Below are 14,917 nucleotides of genomic sequence, written 5' to 3' on the forward strand. Positions count from 1 at the left end.
ATCATTGGTTCAGGTACTAGTCTTGACATTCTTTTGGGTCAATGGGCAGGAAGCTTCAGCTTGATGTAGGTCAGAACCTTGTCAACAGACAGAAATGAGCTGCCCCTCATCTGCAGGAGCCTTGAAGCGAAAGCTGGATGGCTGGCCACCTGAGAATGTCTGCCCCCCCTTCCCAATAGCACCTTCAAGATTTGAGGCTCATACCTTGCCAGTTCTTCCTTTTTCCCTGGGAAAATTTACCAAGCCGTTCAGCTGAACTCTCATTCCATTGTGAGTAGAGAAAGCTTGGATTTTAGAATCAGACAGGATGGTACTAGAATCCCTGCTCAACCTACATTTACATGAATGCAGTATTTAATCTCTCCCAGCTATATGTATTTGTAAAAGTAGGACAATACTTAAAATCTCCTAGTGTGGTGAGCATTAAAGGAGGTAATATGTGTATATAAAGTTCCTGACATCATTCTCTCTAGGCTACTGTGTATAGTTGTGTAGGGTATACCCTGCTCAAGGGTGCCAGTGCAAGGGGAAAATTGAGATAGAAGTCCAGCCAATACTTCTGATCCTGAGTCTTGTGCCCTCACAGGGGCTGCAGCCTGAGATGAAGCAGTGCCTCCTAGTAATTTATGCACTTAGACTGGACACCATTTCCTTAGCAAGGCTCTGAATGCCTTAGGTAGTTTCCACTTTCTTTTCCGCCCTCCCCTTTTGGTCATTTCCCCTTCAGTGAACATAGGTCGTAAAATTGATTACACTGACTCACAATGCTCCCTGGTCGTTTGGCCTGCACAGACTGGACTATAACTGCTTCTAGGCAAATGAGAAGAAGAAGATTTCTAGTTACCTCCAGGGCCTTGACAAGGATTGGTTCTGTGTCTAAATGAAATACCCTTTAAATTGGCCTGAAATTGCATCGCTTGTCTCAGTTAAGTGGAATCCTATGAACTATAAATCTGACTTGAAAGATCTCAGTTTAATTTGACTAAGATGTTACAAAGGGTTTACCAAAATTTAAAGCATTTGTCTATGAAAAACCAATTATGGCCCAATCCATCTCACTGATGATGAGAGTGTTTGCATTTTTGGTTGCTGTGTGTGCACAGGCACATAGGTGTGCACACACATGCACACATGAACACATGTTTGGGGTGCAGTGGCTGGAGTCTCATGTTGCAGGGACTCAGTGAACTCAATGTAGGTTAAGTACGGCTTATTGACTAATGGTAAGCATGTTATCAGTTACAGTAATTTTAGCATGTTTGGCTCACTGTTTCTAGAATGCTGAATCTTGACACTCCAGCCATGACCTGGATTCAGCTTATTATTCACAGTTAGTAATAGAACAGAAAAATGCATCCCATTCCAAGTCCCTCAGTTTCCATTACCCTCCAGAGACATCAGTAGAAGGATACCCAATGGCGAAATAAATGTCTGGTCCTGGGAAAAGTTAGCCATTCACCAAAAGCTCCAAGTGCTTAAAAAACAAGAAGGAATGAAAGAAAGCAAGAAAGAAGCAAGTCTTTTCACAAGTGGGTTGCCAAGGAGGCTGTGTCCACTAGGCATCTACAAGACTGTGCCGCCCTAGCAAGGCAAATACTGAACTACTGCATCTAAAGTGACCGGCAATGAGCAGGCCTGGGAGAGGGAGACCAGCGGTAACTTGGAGCCCTACCAGGGGCAGGTGGGGCTGTCTACAGAAAACAAAGTGGTAGGGGGCACTCTGCATAAGACCCCACACTAATATGAAAAATTAGTTGTGAGGAGGGGCAGCTGGTCATGGTAGAAGCAGTAATAATGATAATTATAATAAATAACAATAATAATAACTGACATTTATCAACACCTATTATATATTAGGAGTGTTCTAAGCACTTTACATATATTATCTCATTTAATTTTCACAAAAAAACCTTTGAGATAGGCACAACTATTTTCCTAGAGGTAAGAACACACAGCTATGTAATTAATGAAGTTGGAATCCTAACTGAAGCTTGTTTTCATCATTATACTTGGTGGTCTTCAAAGACGTAAATGAAAAATGAAAGCAATATGCAGAGATTAGGGGGATTAGAAGGATTCATAACCTGCTGGTGGAAAGCACCAGGTCCTCCCCTACTGAGTTGAAGGAGTTGAAGGAGAGATGGGTACACTCTTCTTCCTCAAGTTGGAACAACTTCAGGAATTTTGAATGCTCCACTTGAGTCTTCAGATGAGAGAAGAGGCTCTTGTAGACCCCTTCTAGTGGCTGATAGTATCTAGAAGACTTCTTTACCCCTGGCGACATAATGTGCCAGACAGAGTGGATCTAGAAGGAAATAGGGAGTGAACTGGCTGCTCAGAAGCCTTCTGGACCTTGGGTTTTAACTCATACAGAAGTAAAGAGACCTTCCAGGCTTCCTCTGAAGTCATCCAAGAGGAAGAAGCATGTGGACACATGAAGAATGCACTTGGGAAAGAGTCTACAGTGTGCGGAAGTCAGCAAAGAGGCTGGCTCAAGAAAGCTATGTCACAGCATAATCATGCATTTTCTGAGTCTTGGACTATATGGGAGGTGGAGATGAAATGTGGGGAGCATCTTCATTACATACGTCTAAGTCAGACTCAAATGTTGGGGCTCTTTACACTATTTGCATAAAAAATCTTGTAGACACAAGAGCTGCTCTTGTAGTCTAAGTGTATATGACCGTGAAGCTTCTGTACATCTCTCAAGAGATTCTGGAACAAGAGACATTTATTAAATCCTAAGTGTCCTAAGAACCTGTGTCTTTTTTCTCCCTGAAATTGCTCCTTTATTTTTTATTTCAAAAGGTGCTGATTAAGAGTCAGGATGTACAGTGACATGGAGGAAGGACAAAAATAGAATATATGAAAGACAGGTATTTTTGCTAGATTTCATACTCAACATTTCAAATCTTTCCAACTTTTAAAAAAACTTTTGTATCAAAAAGGAATCATACTTTTCATTCCACTCTTGTCAACTTGACCAAAACCTTCTGAGCTACAGTCATTTCTCTATACTTCAAATCTTTAGTGTTAAACTTAGTATAATCTTCTTTTGCTTCTACAGGCTCATTCGATAACTTTATTTTCTTTAATGGAAGGTTTGGCAATGAAGCTAAAGACTGTAGAAGCTTTAAAATTGAGATGAGTCATCACTCAGTTCTTTAGGGATGTAATCCCATATCAGACCATGGGTACAAAGAGTATAATCCTCTGCTTTGTCATTGGAAACCTCACGACTGGAGGAAAATGCAGTTTACTCTACCTGGAAACTGGCATTATGTTATTGGTTTTTAACACTGTTATAGTCTGATTAAACTTTTTTTAGACACTTTAATGTCTTCCCTTTTCTGTACTTGTAATATTTCTTTTTGTCTATTTCTTTTCCCTCTGTAGCATCTCAAAGTAATTTCTCAAGTTCAGCAAGTTTCAGCATCAAGATGCAATTCAGAAACATGTCATCCACTAGCATTGATCTAGAGGCTGAAACTTTCCCTCTTTATCAGCCTTTATGAGGTAGTGGAGAAAGAGAAATAGAGGGCCCATGGGTGTGATAAGGTAAAGAAGACCTGATTGAACTGACCGATTTATAAACCAAGATGGTATTTTCCCTTGAAAACATTTATTTCAAATGCTGACACAGACACATATTGAACAAGTAAAGGGGCTGTTTCTCCTGAACATGGGTTAACCAATTTTACAAACATAAGCCCACCATTTACCTTATTTTTTGAAGCATCTTTTACATATTCCGGAAGCAGGAACACATGCCGCCAGGAGCCAGCACCTTCCCAGCAATTCGTCCAGTCCACCATGCCACCCACCTTCTCCCTGCAGCACAGCAGCCTCTGGCCTCAGACTTCGGAGCAGGAGCCCTGGTTAGAAGCCTGGTGGAAAGTGGTGGGAGAAGGGGCACTTGTGTATTGCATGGCCTGAACAGGGCTTCTACGGATGGCATGAGCAGAGCAGAAGCTGAGTTAACTGTCAGCATTAGAAGCCACAGTAGGGGGCCACTACCCCACCTAGGGTGGACTTAACAGCCTCCATGGGTGGTCTTCCCTAACTTGTTCTTAGAACAGGCATTACCACAGATTCTGATTTACTACTGGGCCAATCCATTTGATAGGTCCTGAAGGGGAATCAGAGAAGGAAAGAGAGAAACATATCAGGTCCAGATCAGAATGAGTCAGCAGTTCCCAGTGACTGGATGGAGCAGGGAGGTTTGCTTTGGAAAGTAAGAGAGGGAGATTCAGAATGAGTTCTTCATGCTTCAAAACCTGAGATTGATTGAGCACCAACTTACACCATACACCAAAATAAATTCAAGGTGGATAAAAGACTTAAATATAAGCCATGACACCATTAAAGTCCTAGAGGAGAACACTGGCAGGAAAATCTCGGATATTTCACACAGCAACATTTTTACTGATATGTCCCCTAGAGCAAGGGACATAAAGGAAAGAATAAACAAATGGGATCTCATCAAAATTAAAAGCTTCTCTATGGCTAAAGAAAACAGTATTAAGATAAAAAGAGAACCAACTGTATGAGAAAACATATTTGCCAATGATACCTCAGAAAAAGGTTTAATCTCCAAAATATACAAAGAACTCACATGAATCCACTCTAAGAAGATAAGCAACCCAATTAAAAATGGGCAAAGGACTTGAACAGACACTTCTTCAAGGAGGACATACAGAGGATTCAGAGACACATAAAAAGATGCTTGATACAGCTAGCTATCAGAGAGATGCAAATTAAAACCACAATGAGATACCACTTTACACTGGTCAGAATGGCTATCATAAAAAAAGAAACAAACAGCAAATGTTAGAGAGGTTGTGGGGAAAAGGAGACCCTAGTTCACTGTTCGTGGGATTGCAGACTGGTACAACCATTATGAAAAACAGTATGGCATTTTCTAAGAAAACTAAAAATGGACCTGCCTTTTGACCCAGCAATTCCACTGCTAGGATTATATCCTAAGAATCCTGAAACACCAATCCAAAAGAACCTATGCACCCCAATGTTCATTGTAGCACAATTTACAATAGCCAAGAGTTGGAAGCAACCTAGGTGCCCATAAGTAAATGAGTGGATCCAAAAGTTATGGTACATTTACACAGTGAAATTCTATGCAGCAGAAAGAAAGAAGAAGCTTCCACCCTTTGCAACAGCATGGATGGAACTGGAAAGCATTATGCTGAGTGAAATAAGCCAGGTGGTGAAAGACAAATACCATATGATCTCACCTTTAACAGGAAGCTAAACAACAAAACAAACAAGCAAGCGAAATATAACCAAAGACACTGAAACAGAGAACAGGCAGACAGGGACCAGAGGGGAGAGGGGAGGGAATTTCAGGGGAAAAGGGGAAAGATTCACAGGAAAAAGTATAAAGGACACATGGACAAAAACTAACAGGGGTGGAAATGGGAGGGAGGTGGGGAGCACTGGGAGGGGGGCTGGAATGGGAGTAAAAGACAGAAAACTGTACTTGAACAATAATTAAATTAAAAAAATTTTTTAAAAACCTGACATTGACAAGTACTGTTGACAACAGCAAGGAGAACATATATAGTCAGAAATAGGAGAAAAAAAGCCAAAGTCAGAGGTAGGGTATGCACAGAAGGAAGCAAATCCAAGACAACAGCATGAATGGCTGCCCTGGAAGGTCCAATGGTTTAAGGATTATCAATAGACACTTCACATGCATCTCTTCCTCTAGGATCACAGCCTCACCCCTTCCTTCAGTGGGTCAACAGAGCATCCTTAAGACTATAGAGAAGCAGAAAGAACAGTCTGGAAGTAAATACTATAGTTACCATTCCCTTCAAAGAAACAGCTGGGACACCAGAAGGGCTTAGGGACTGTGGAGTGCTGGGAGTGTGCCCCTGGCCTGATTCCCCAGCTCTGTCCTCCCAGTGCCATCAGGCAGCTACGCTTGGGCTGCACAACAGGGTCAAGGAACTAGAAAGAATCTGTTGGAGAGGAGACACACTCAAGCTCTTTCCTTCTAGTTCAGAATCCTTCATTCAAATAACTCTTCAAGCCCTCATTGCCCCTCCTAAGAGGGGCCTCCCACCCTCACAGCACTTTGAAAGGATCAAGGGATGCAACTGTAGAGAGGGCAGACCTCACAGAGGCTGCCCGGAGCATTTGACTGGCATAGCATTTGTAACATTAGAAGAGAAGGTTTTTAATGGCATGAAAATGTCTTTAATCACAGGAGTTAAGCTGCGTGTGCTGTACAGGTTCAAGGTGATCGAGATGCTCTTGTTCTACATCTGCATTTTCATCTCACTTAGATTAATTCATATTTTAATTGCCTCTCTCCCTGATTGAAGTACCAGAAAGGAGCATTTTTGTTCCTTTGATCTCATGTTCTCTCAAGTATGGCCAAGGTCAGGCACAGGCACATGAGCCTTGTGGTAAGATTTCCAGGAAGAGCACCAGGAGGCAGGCGCCCCCTTGTGAGCAGAGGTGCTCATGAGAGGAAGAGAAGGCTCATGGGGATCCCCAAGGCAAAGCTGGCCCCACCAAACCAGAGTTGGAGCATTGTAGCTTTTTAAACCAGTGAGGGGCAGCATGAGAAGGGGTGTGTCATTCATTCAACTCATTGCCAGGCATCCTGTGGTCTGAACCCCTGTTTTACTCATCTTCAGTCCATGACATTCATAAGGATGCAGCCCTTACTGTCCATTGCCTGGTGGGGTCCCAAGTCTTTGGGCCTTGACTTGCCACCTTGCCCTTTCATAGGAAAAACAATGTCCCTCTCACAAAATGTATGGGATTCTGAAGGGGTTACAAGTTCACATTTCATGACCCCTTCTAGTTCCTATCTCCTGTCCTCCCCCAGGTCTCACCCCAGTGAGTGTTCACTTCTCTCTACCTAGAGAAAGCAAATAGGCAAAGCGGTGCTCAGTTTCCCCAACAGGTAAATCTAAGGGTATTTGTGTGGAACAGAAGATCCACTGAAGGTTAGTCTCACAGCAGACCCTCTAGAAATGAATGTTAGACAACACATTTTATAAAAGCCCCTGGGTCATTTTCACCAGCAGGGACTCCTCACAGTCCAGCTGTTCTCCTGGTTTGACAAAGACGTGCCTCTTTTGGCAGACTGTATCTTGCCTTCCTGTCTCAGATCCCACCACTAGTCTCCTAGGGCTGCCATACAAAGTACCACAAACTGGGTGCCTTAACCAACAGAAATTCACTCTGTCTAGAAATCCCGGATCAAGCTTTGGGCAGGGCCATGTACTCTCTAAAACCTATAGGTGAGAATCCTTCCTTGCTTCTGCCAACTTCCGGTGGTGGCCATCAAACCTGGGTGTTCTTTGATTTATAGCTGTGTCACTGTAATCTCTGCCTCTGTTATGACATGGTGTTCTCCTATGTTTCTCCTGAGGCTTTAGTCAGCCATCTTTCCTCTGTGTGTGTCTGTGTGCCCAACTTCTTCTGTCTTAGAAAGACACCAGTCATTGACTTAGGGCCCAGCCTGATCCAATATGACTTCTTAACTTGATTAGACCTGCAAAGATCCTGCTTTCAAATAAGACTATGTTTATAGGTATTGGGGATTAGTACTTGAATTTACCTTTGGGGACACACCATTTTCTCATTTTTTGAAACTTAATATTCCTCCTTCCTCATTGGGCTGAGAAGTTCAGTTTTGTACATCTCATCTCTAAATCATTGGAGTCATATAAATTGTGGGATAGGGGAGCAGGGAACAGAAAAAAGATGGATTGACATCAAAGACAGTATCAAAATGTTTTCCCAAACAAAATCACTTCTCTCCCAAAGAGGGATTCTACTCCACCTCTCATCTTTTAAAATAAATTTATTTTCCCAAACATTGGCAGTCATTACTTTTAAATGAGCACCCACCGCATGTGTGGCACTTTTCATTTTATTGACTTTTGTACTACTTGTCAAATCGCCAAAAGTTGGCTGTCATTACTTTTTTTTCAAAGACTTGGGATTGAGGCTAGGGAATGTCTAGCATCACGTGGCTGGTGAGTGGCAAACCAGAGACTGAACTGTATCTCTTTAATCCCAAAGCCCATCTTTCTAACATGCAGTTGATTCTAGTTCCCTCACCCTTGGCTGCTGGCGCCCTTCCCCAGCACTGCCTGCCACCTACTGGCTCTCCTGGTCAGCCCCTCCTGGTTTTATATCTCAGGCACTGCAATGACTTCCTGTAACAAATCACCACAAAATGGGTGGCTTAAAACAGCACACATGTATTTGCTTACAGTTTCTAAAACCAAATACTAAAGTCAGTTTCACTGCACCAAAATCAGGTGTTGTCAGGGCTGTGCTCCTATGTGGGGCTTTAGAAAAGGACCCATTCCCTGCCTCTTCCAGCTTCTAGTTGCCAGCGTTCCTTGGCTTGTGGCCACATCACTCTGTCTCTGTGGTCACTTTGCCTTCTCCTTTTGTGTGTGTTGTGTGTGTAATCTCTCTTTGCTTCCCTCTTACAAGAATACATGGGATTGCATTTAGGGACCACCTATATAATTGAAGATAATGTCCCTATTTCCAGCTCCTTGGTATACTCTCATCTGTAAAGATTCTTTTGCCACATAAGGAAACACCTGTGGGCTCTGGGTTTAGGACTTGGATATATCTTTGGGGGCCAGGATTTAGCTCACCACTTCACCCTTTATGGCTGTCTCCTGGCTGCCCTCCTTTTGGCTTGTGACTTGCAGGCACTGAGTTTCTTGCCTTCTTGACTCCTTTCATGAGTGTTGGGTGGGTGGGGAGGGGAAAAGGAGAGGTTCCTGTGTGTGGCCTGCTGAGAAGGCCGCCACACTAGACCACTCCAAAGAGGCACCAGAGAGCTTTCTCTGTCTGGATTTTATAAAATGGTTGTAATAATGCTTGTTTGAAAAGGGGCTGAGATCCTCTGCTAAAGATGAAAGTATAGGCCATTTAGGATGGTAGATAGCTGCTTTGAGCCTCCAAGATCTCATAAAATGGAGGTCTTGCAGAGCTGAGATGAGGAAATTATTGTCCTATTGGGGAAAAGAATTCTTCAGAGTGAAAAGGAGGGGGTTGGATACCTGTTCATTGACCAATGACAAGACAGAATTTTATGGCTGCTACTGCAGGAGAGGGAATCAGAACCTCCCCACTTGAAACCTCACAAATGACAGTCATCATTGCAGATTGGTCACAAGTGCCTGGGTTAAGAAATCCCCAAACGTTCATCAAGATTTCCTATAGCAATACCTGATATTGAAGTTTTCCTGTCATTTTCTGTTTTAAGCATTTTTATCCTGCACTGATTTCACCCACACCAGTGTCAAAGCATAAAGCTTTTGTGCTTTCAATGTTTTAGGGTATGTGGTACCTGGAGACCAATAGGCAAAGGTCAATATCAGCTCTTTCACTAGTAAGGTCTAAGTACAGGAATGCAGTGGAATTCTTGATTTGGGATAATGGTTGCTAGTGCTCTACACAGCTACCTAGCTGCTTTCATTGTGCATCATAGTCAAATGAGGTGGGCTGGATATGATTGGCTCCAGATAAGGAAAAAAAAGATTGTGCCAAGCTGCCACATAGCAGAGGCAGGAGTGTGCCTATTGCTCTGAGTCCTTGGGAAAAATTCACTGTGAATGGATGAGAACATAATTTTTAATCCGCACTCTGACACTTCTTAAAGTGAAAGGAGCATTACTAATAATTAAGCTGAAATTCTAGGCATAAATCTGGACCATCTTGATTTTACTCTCTACCTCTGAGGATCTTGTACTTTGTCATGGCTGGCCTTGTACAAAACTCAAGTCGGTTTGCCTACATTATTCTTTTCCCTCCTGCTTGTTCCCCTCTGACTTGTACTCTGAAAATCATTCTGAAACTTCATGGGAACCCTTTCTCACATCTTAATTTAGAATTGAGGAAACTAAAAACTCAGTACATAGTGACTTTGGGTTACACATGGACACGGAGTTAGAACTTGTCTCCTCTTTCCAGAAGAGAATGCAGGCTTCCTCCACAGCCATGATTGGCCAGGGTCCAGCAGTGCCTGTCCACTGAGCCTGGCTTAGTTCAATGACACCTCCTCTCTTATCTGCTCATGAGATGACTGGTGGAAAGCTAATGAATCAGCAAACATCAGGTAATGTGATATATGATAACATCACCTTTTGGGGGATGACTCCCATTTTCATAAAAGGATCTTATAGATAGTGTCTCTGCACAAAAGGATGGATCTCAAATATTGCTGTTTCACCTACTGGTAGCTGATATATTGAAGAACATTTTAGATATAGGGGAACTTCTTGAGCCACACACATGGATAATTTTTATTATCCTTGTGCAGAAAGGAAAAGCAAAAAAGAGAACCTAGAAGTGTATCTATGGTGGAGGGAAGGGAGGAACAGAAGGTACAGGAATAAAGAAAAGTGAAGAGAAAGGAAGTGAAAAAAGAGGAGAAAGATAGGGGAGGGGAAGGCAGGATTTTGGCATCCCCAGCAGCCCTGTAGAAAATAGTTCATGATGTGCTTTATATGTATGCTCTGGAGAAAGAGGGTGTATTTGGAATGGAGTACTCACTAAGATATCAGTGACAATACTATTTATTATTCCGGTTCTGTGTACATGTTTGTTGTCAGCTCTGGAAGCTACCTGGGAGCCTCTGAAGCTAATTTTCTTGTTAAGAGGGAGCTGAGATACATAGTTAATGACTCGCCATGTCCCCAAGCAAGGTCTCCTGACTCCCAGCCAGGTGCTCTTTCCACCTTACCTCTCTATCTCTTTAGTCAGAACAAGAATATAGGAAAGAAACAAAGCCAACATTTCCTGCACCAGCACAAATTATCATGCACATCAAGTCCCGACATCAGAAAACAAAACCAAAGACATCAAAAAACGAAGCAGAACCTGCTGCAACCCAAGAAAACCAAAAATTATGAGGTTTTCCTTGAGCACTTTGTGTATGTTCCAGACTCACAACAAAACAACCTTGTCTCTGACTTTTACAGCTCTGATGTCTAAGGACACATTGTGATGTTGGTGGACAGGGTAATTGTGTCAGAAAACTATTTCCACCACAAATGGACTAACTGCAAAATTGATGATTTTGTGGGATTTTATTTTAAATAACTATTATGTTTCTTATTTGATAAGCCAGAAGTTCTTTGCAAATTAATTTCTTAATGCTTGTCTCTGATTCTTCCTTTCAAAGGAAGAATCCATAAAATTTCACTGCATGCTCAAAATAGAAGATACATTTCTGGTGATTTTTCCCTAATCCTGTCTTAAAGATTAAAGATCCAGAAGTTCAAAAGCCCCAGAGTCAACCTAGGCTCTTCCTTCATTTTTGCCTTTACAACTAATTTGTTATTCAGCCTTATTGTTCTTTTTCATCATTTCCCAGATTCAACCTTCCCTGTTTTCCTCACCCTCTCTTTGTTCCATGTCTTTTCATAACCTCAGTGAGTAGTAACCTTCATCCTAGTCTCCCTTACAATGACTCCAAACAGTCTTTCCTGCAATCTGCTGCCAAAATTACATTCCTACAACATTATTCTCATGTTGTCATCACTTCCACTTGCAAAAATTATTGCATCTAGGAAGCAGTCCAAACTTATCACCATGGTACAGCATGCCTTCATGATCCAATCTTACGAAAGGGTGACTACCTTCCCACAAAGACCAGCTTCACAAATTGTGAAGCCCCTTGTAAAATTACCCACAGCCTCTCCTTTTCCTTCCTTTGTCTTTGACTGCATGTGTTCCTGATTGCTCTATTTTCTCCCATTATTCCTCCCCCACCAGTGCTACTCAAAGTGTGATCCAGGGTTTAGCAGTATCTGTGTCACCTGGGAGCCAGTTAGAAATGAAATGCCTGGGTTCTGTTCCTGATATTCTAGATTAGAAATGCTAGTCCTGGGAACTTGAACTTTAACAAGTTACCAGGCAATTTCTAGGCACACTAATATTTGAAATACACTATTGTACACCAGAATATCTCCTAATATTCTTTGGAAGATTTGGATCTGCTAAAGTTAAAATAATAGCTAATTACTAATCATCTTGTGGCACAGCTTGGTCTAGAACTCAGTGTTCCTAACTACCCTTACTTTGCTTAATCACCTTGACTATTTAATTGCCTTGTAAATGCTGAATTAGGAGAAGTGAAGCACATGGTCTCTTTTTCACCTGAACCCCCAGAAATGATCATTATCCTATCAGCTGCATGGCCCAGTGTGGCCCTGCCCAGTAGGCACTGACCTGGTGTGTGGCTCCACCACTCTCTACCCCACCAGGTTATTCACCATCCATGGGACTGTGACACCTTACTGCTGTCAAAAGATATACTGTGTGCCTTTGAGATCCAAGGGCAGAAACACCTGAGCACAAAACCAGCAGGAACACTGTTAATTTTAGAAGACTCTTTCCAGGCCTTTGTGCAAGCCTACATGTTGACATGTTATCAAGCCTACATGTTGACATGTTGACAAGCCTACATGTTGACATGTCTACACTACATGCTGCTTTTATACCCTCTGATTTCTATTCACTTCCAGCTTCGTATTTTCCACGCTGGATGCACTTTTGATTCCCATTTGGTACCAGATTCTTTCCCTCTGATTTACTTCATTATTCTTGGTTCAACTTACTTTGGTTTCCATCCAATATTCTTAGTGGAGATCCATCAAAGCAGACCCGTTAGGGCTCTCTACATTAGCCAGTAACTTCACAGGACTCCATTTGTCCTGGTCCCATCTCTTATCTTCAACTAGCCTTGGTACACTGACACTAGTCATTGTTACCACAAAGATACAGAAAGATTTCTACCTGCAGAGGACAACTGCCACCATGGCCATGACACCATGTTTCCCGCCCATTTTCTCTCAGACTCCTATTTTGACAACATTAGGTCTTCCAATCCATTGATTTTGCCACTTTTCTGTTCTACTTCTTGTGTTTGCTTCCTTCCCAGCCCATCTTAGATCTCACTCTCCATCTTTATTATCCCTCCCTAGCACACATCCTTAACTATGCCAACTCTTCCTTCCCACTACCCTAACTGCCTCCAACTCAGTTTTCAACCTTTCCTCTGTGTACAGCCAATAAAGATGGCCAGCAAAAACCATACAACGGGATAGATAGCTCTCCCTTTAAATTTGAGACAGGGGAGAACAGTAGTATGGTGTATATGTGTGTATGTGATGATAACTTTTAAGATCTTTTAAGATTACTCTCTTAGCAACGTTCGAATATAAAATACAGTATTATTAACTATAGTCACATTATTATTAAGTGACATACCATGCTATACATTATATCCCCATGATTTATTTATTTTAAAATTGATGCTTGCACCCTCTGACCTTCTTCACCCATTACACCCACCCTTTAGCTCCCACCTCTGGTAACTACCAATCTTTTGCCACTTGATCTGTATCTATGAGTGTGGGTCTTTTTCATTTAGCATGATGTCCTCAAGGTCCATCCATGTGGTTGCAGATGGCAAGGCAGGATGGGCAGGAAGTTATGGTGGGTAACAATGCAGACTGTAAAGCCAGACTACCTTTGCTCTGCCTCTTACATCAAGTTTTTAGGGTCTTTCTGCATATCTCTTCATGGCCCTCAGCTCTTGTAGCTCACTCCCTCACTTTACTGTGGTCTCTACCCAAAGGCCATCTTCTCAGGAATCTCACCTGATCACCTTACTGAGATTAGCACCCTCACAGCTCCCCACTTCTCTCAATCTATTTTATTACTCTGACTTATTGTCTTCATAGCACCTTTACTACCTTCTGGTGTTATTACTGGTCTACTCCTCCACAAGAATGTAAATTCCCTGAAAGAATTGGTTTGTTCACAGTTGTATCTGTGGTACTTACAGTGGTCCCTGGCTCATAGTACTTGCTCAAAGAATGAATGAATGAGTGAATGAATATGTGTGGTAGTAATGGCTGTGGCAGCATTGGGGGGGTGGCATGTGTGTGGTTCCATATGTCTTCATGTTGAGGGACACAGAATTCAGAATGTCTTCCCTGAATCTTTCTTCTCCTTCTGTAGTGCCAAGGCCCGGCACAAGACAATGGGATGGGGGCTCAATCAGTAGTAACTGTACGATAAAATGAATGCATGGATTTCAGAGAGTCCACCGGCAGTGATTCTCTATTGTTTTTAGGTATGATGACAAGATTTGACAAGTTCCATATCAACTCATATGTCCTGATCAATAAAAATGTTTCCATAGGAAAAATAAGGCAAGATGTGTGACATCAGGAGGCCTCTTACAATAAGGGCAAGGGACTGCAGTTTTTAAAGGTGATCTTTGCTGTCCTGACCCTCCCCCACACCAGCTTGTCCGGCTTTAGATTTGCAGATCCTGCCTCAATTTGATTAGCAACAGATGCTATTATCTGAGGAAATCTAAATTGGCTCTTCCTGTGCTAATGAACTACTGTACCATGTGTGTGGGGACTTGAGAACAAGATAGATTTATTAATGAGCACCTAATTAAAGGGACAGTTATAGAGTTCTGGGGGTGGGGGGCGGCAGTTGGAGGCAGTAAGGGGCATGTTTCTATTCCTCATAAAGATTGACACTTTTTATGACAAAATGAAAATGTTTTACGTCTACTTTAAATTTTTTAATGCCACAATTTAGAAACCAAATGTAGAGTTAAGTTTAATTAAGTGCAATGACACCCTCTTCCTAGTTGAGAGTGGGGTCTGTGGGCCTGTCTGTCACAGCTCTCCCTCAGCCTCCCTGACAACCAGCCCCACTGACATGTTGTTGTTTTCATCTAACACTGCCCTAAAACATGAAACTCGGAAACATACAACTTTCTTTTATACTAGAGGGGAAGCCTGCATCTGGAGCTCTGGAAAGCGTTCGGCCCATGGTGGACCAAGCATGTGTTAATGAGCCCTTGCCCCAACCCTCT

The 14,917-nt window shown here is 42.3% G+C and overlaps 1 pseudogene; it reads right to left on the minus strand.

The window, feature by feature from the left end:
- Positions 1-2,940: 2,940 nt before the first annotated feature.
- On the minus strand, positions 2,941-11,427 carry LOC118984038 (ribonuclease H2 subunit B-like; annotated as a pseudogene).
- Between the last annotated feature and the right edge of the window lie 3,490 nt (positions 11,428-14,917).

Source organism: Sturnira hondurensis, unplaced genomic scaffold (assembly GCF_014824575.4).
Source record: "Sturnira hondurensis isolate 20B ecotype Veracruz unplaced genomic scaffold, ASM1482457v3 Scaffold0003166, whole genome shotgun sequence".
In the NCBI taxonomy this organism is placed as follows: domain Eukaryota; kingdom Metazoa; phylum Chordata; class Mammalia; order Chiroptera; family Phyllostomidae; genus Sturnira; species Sturnira hondurensis.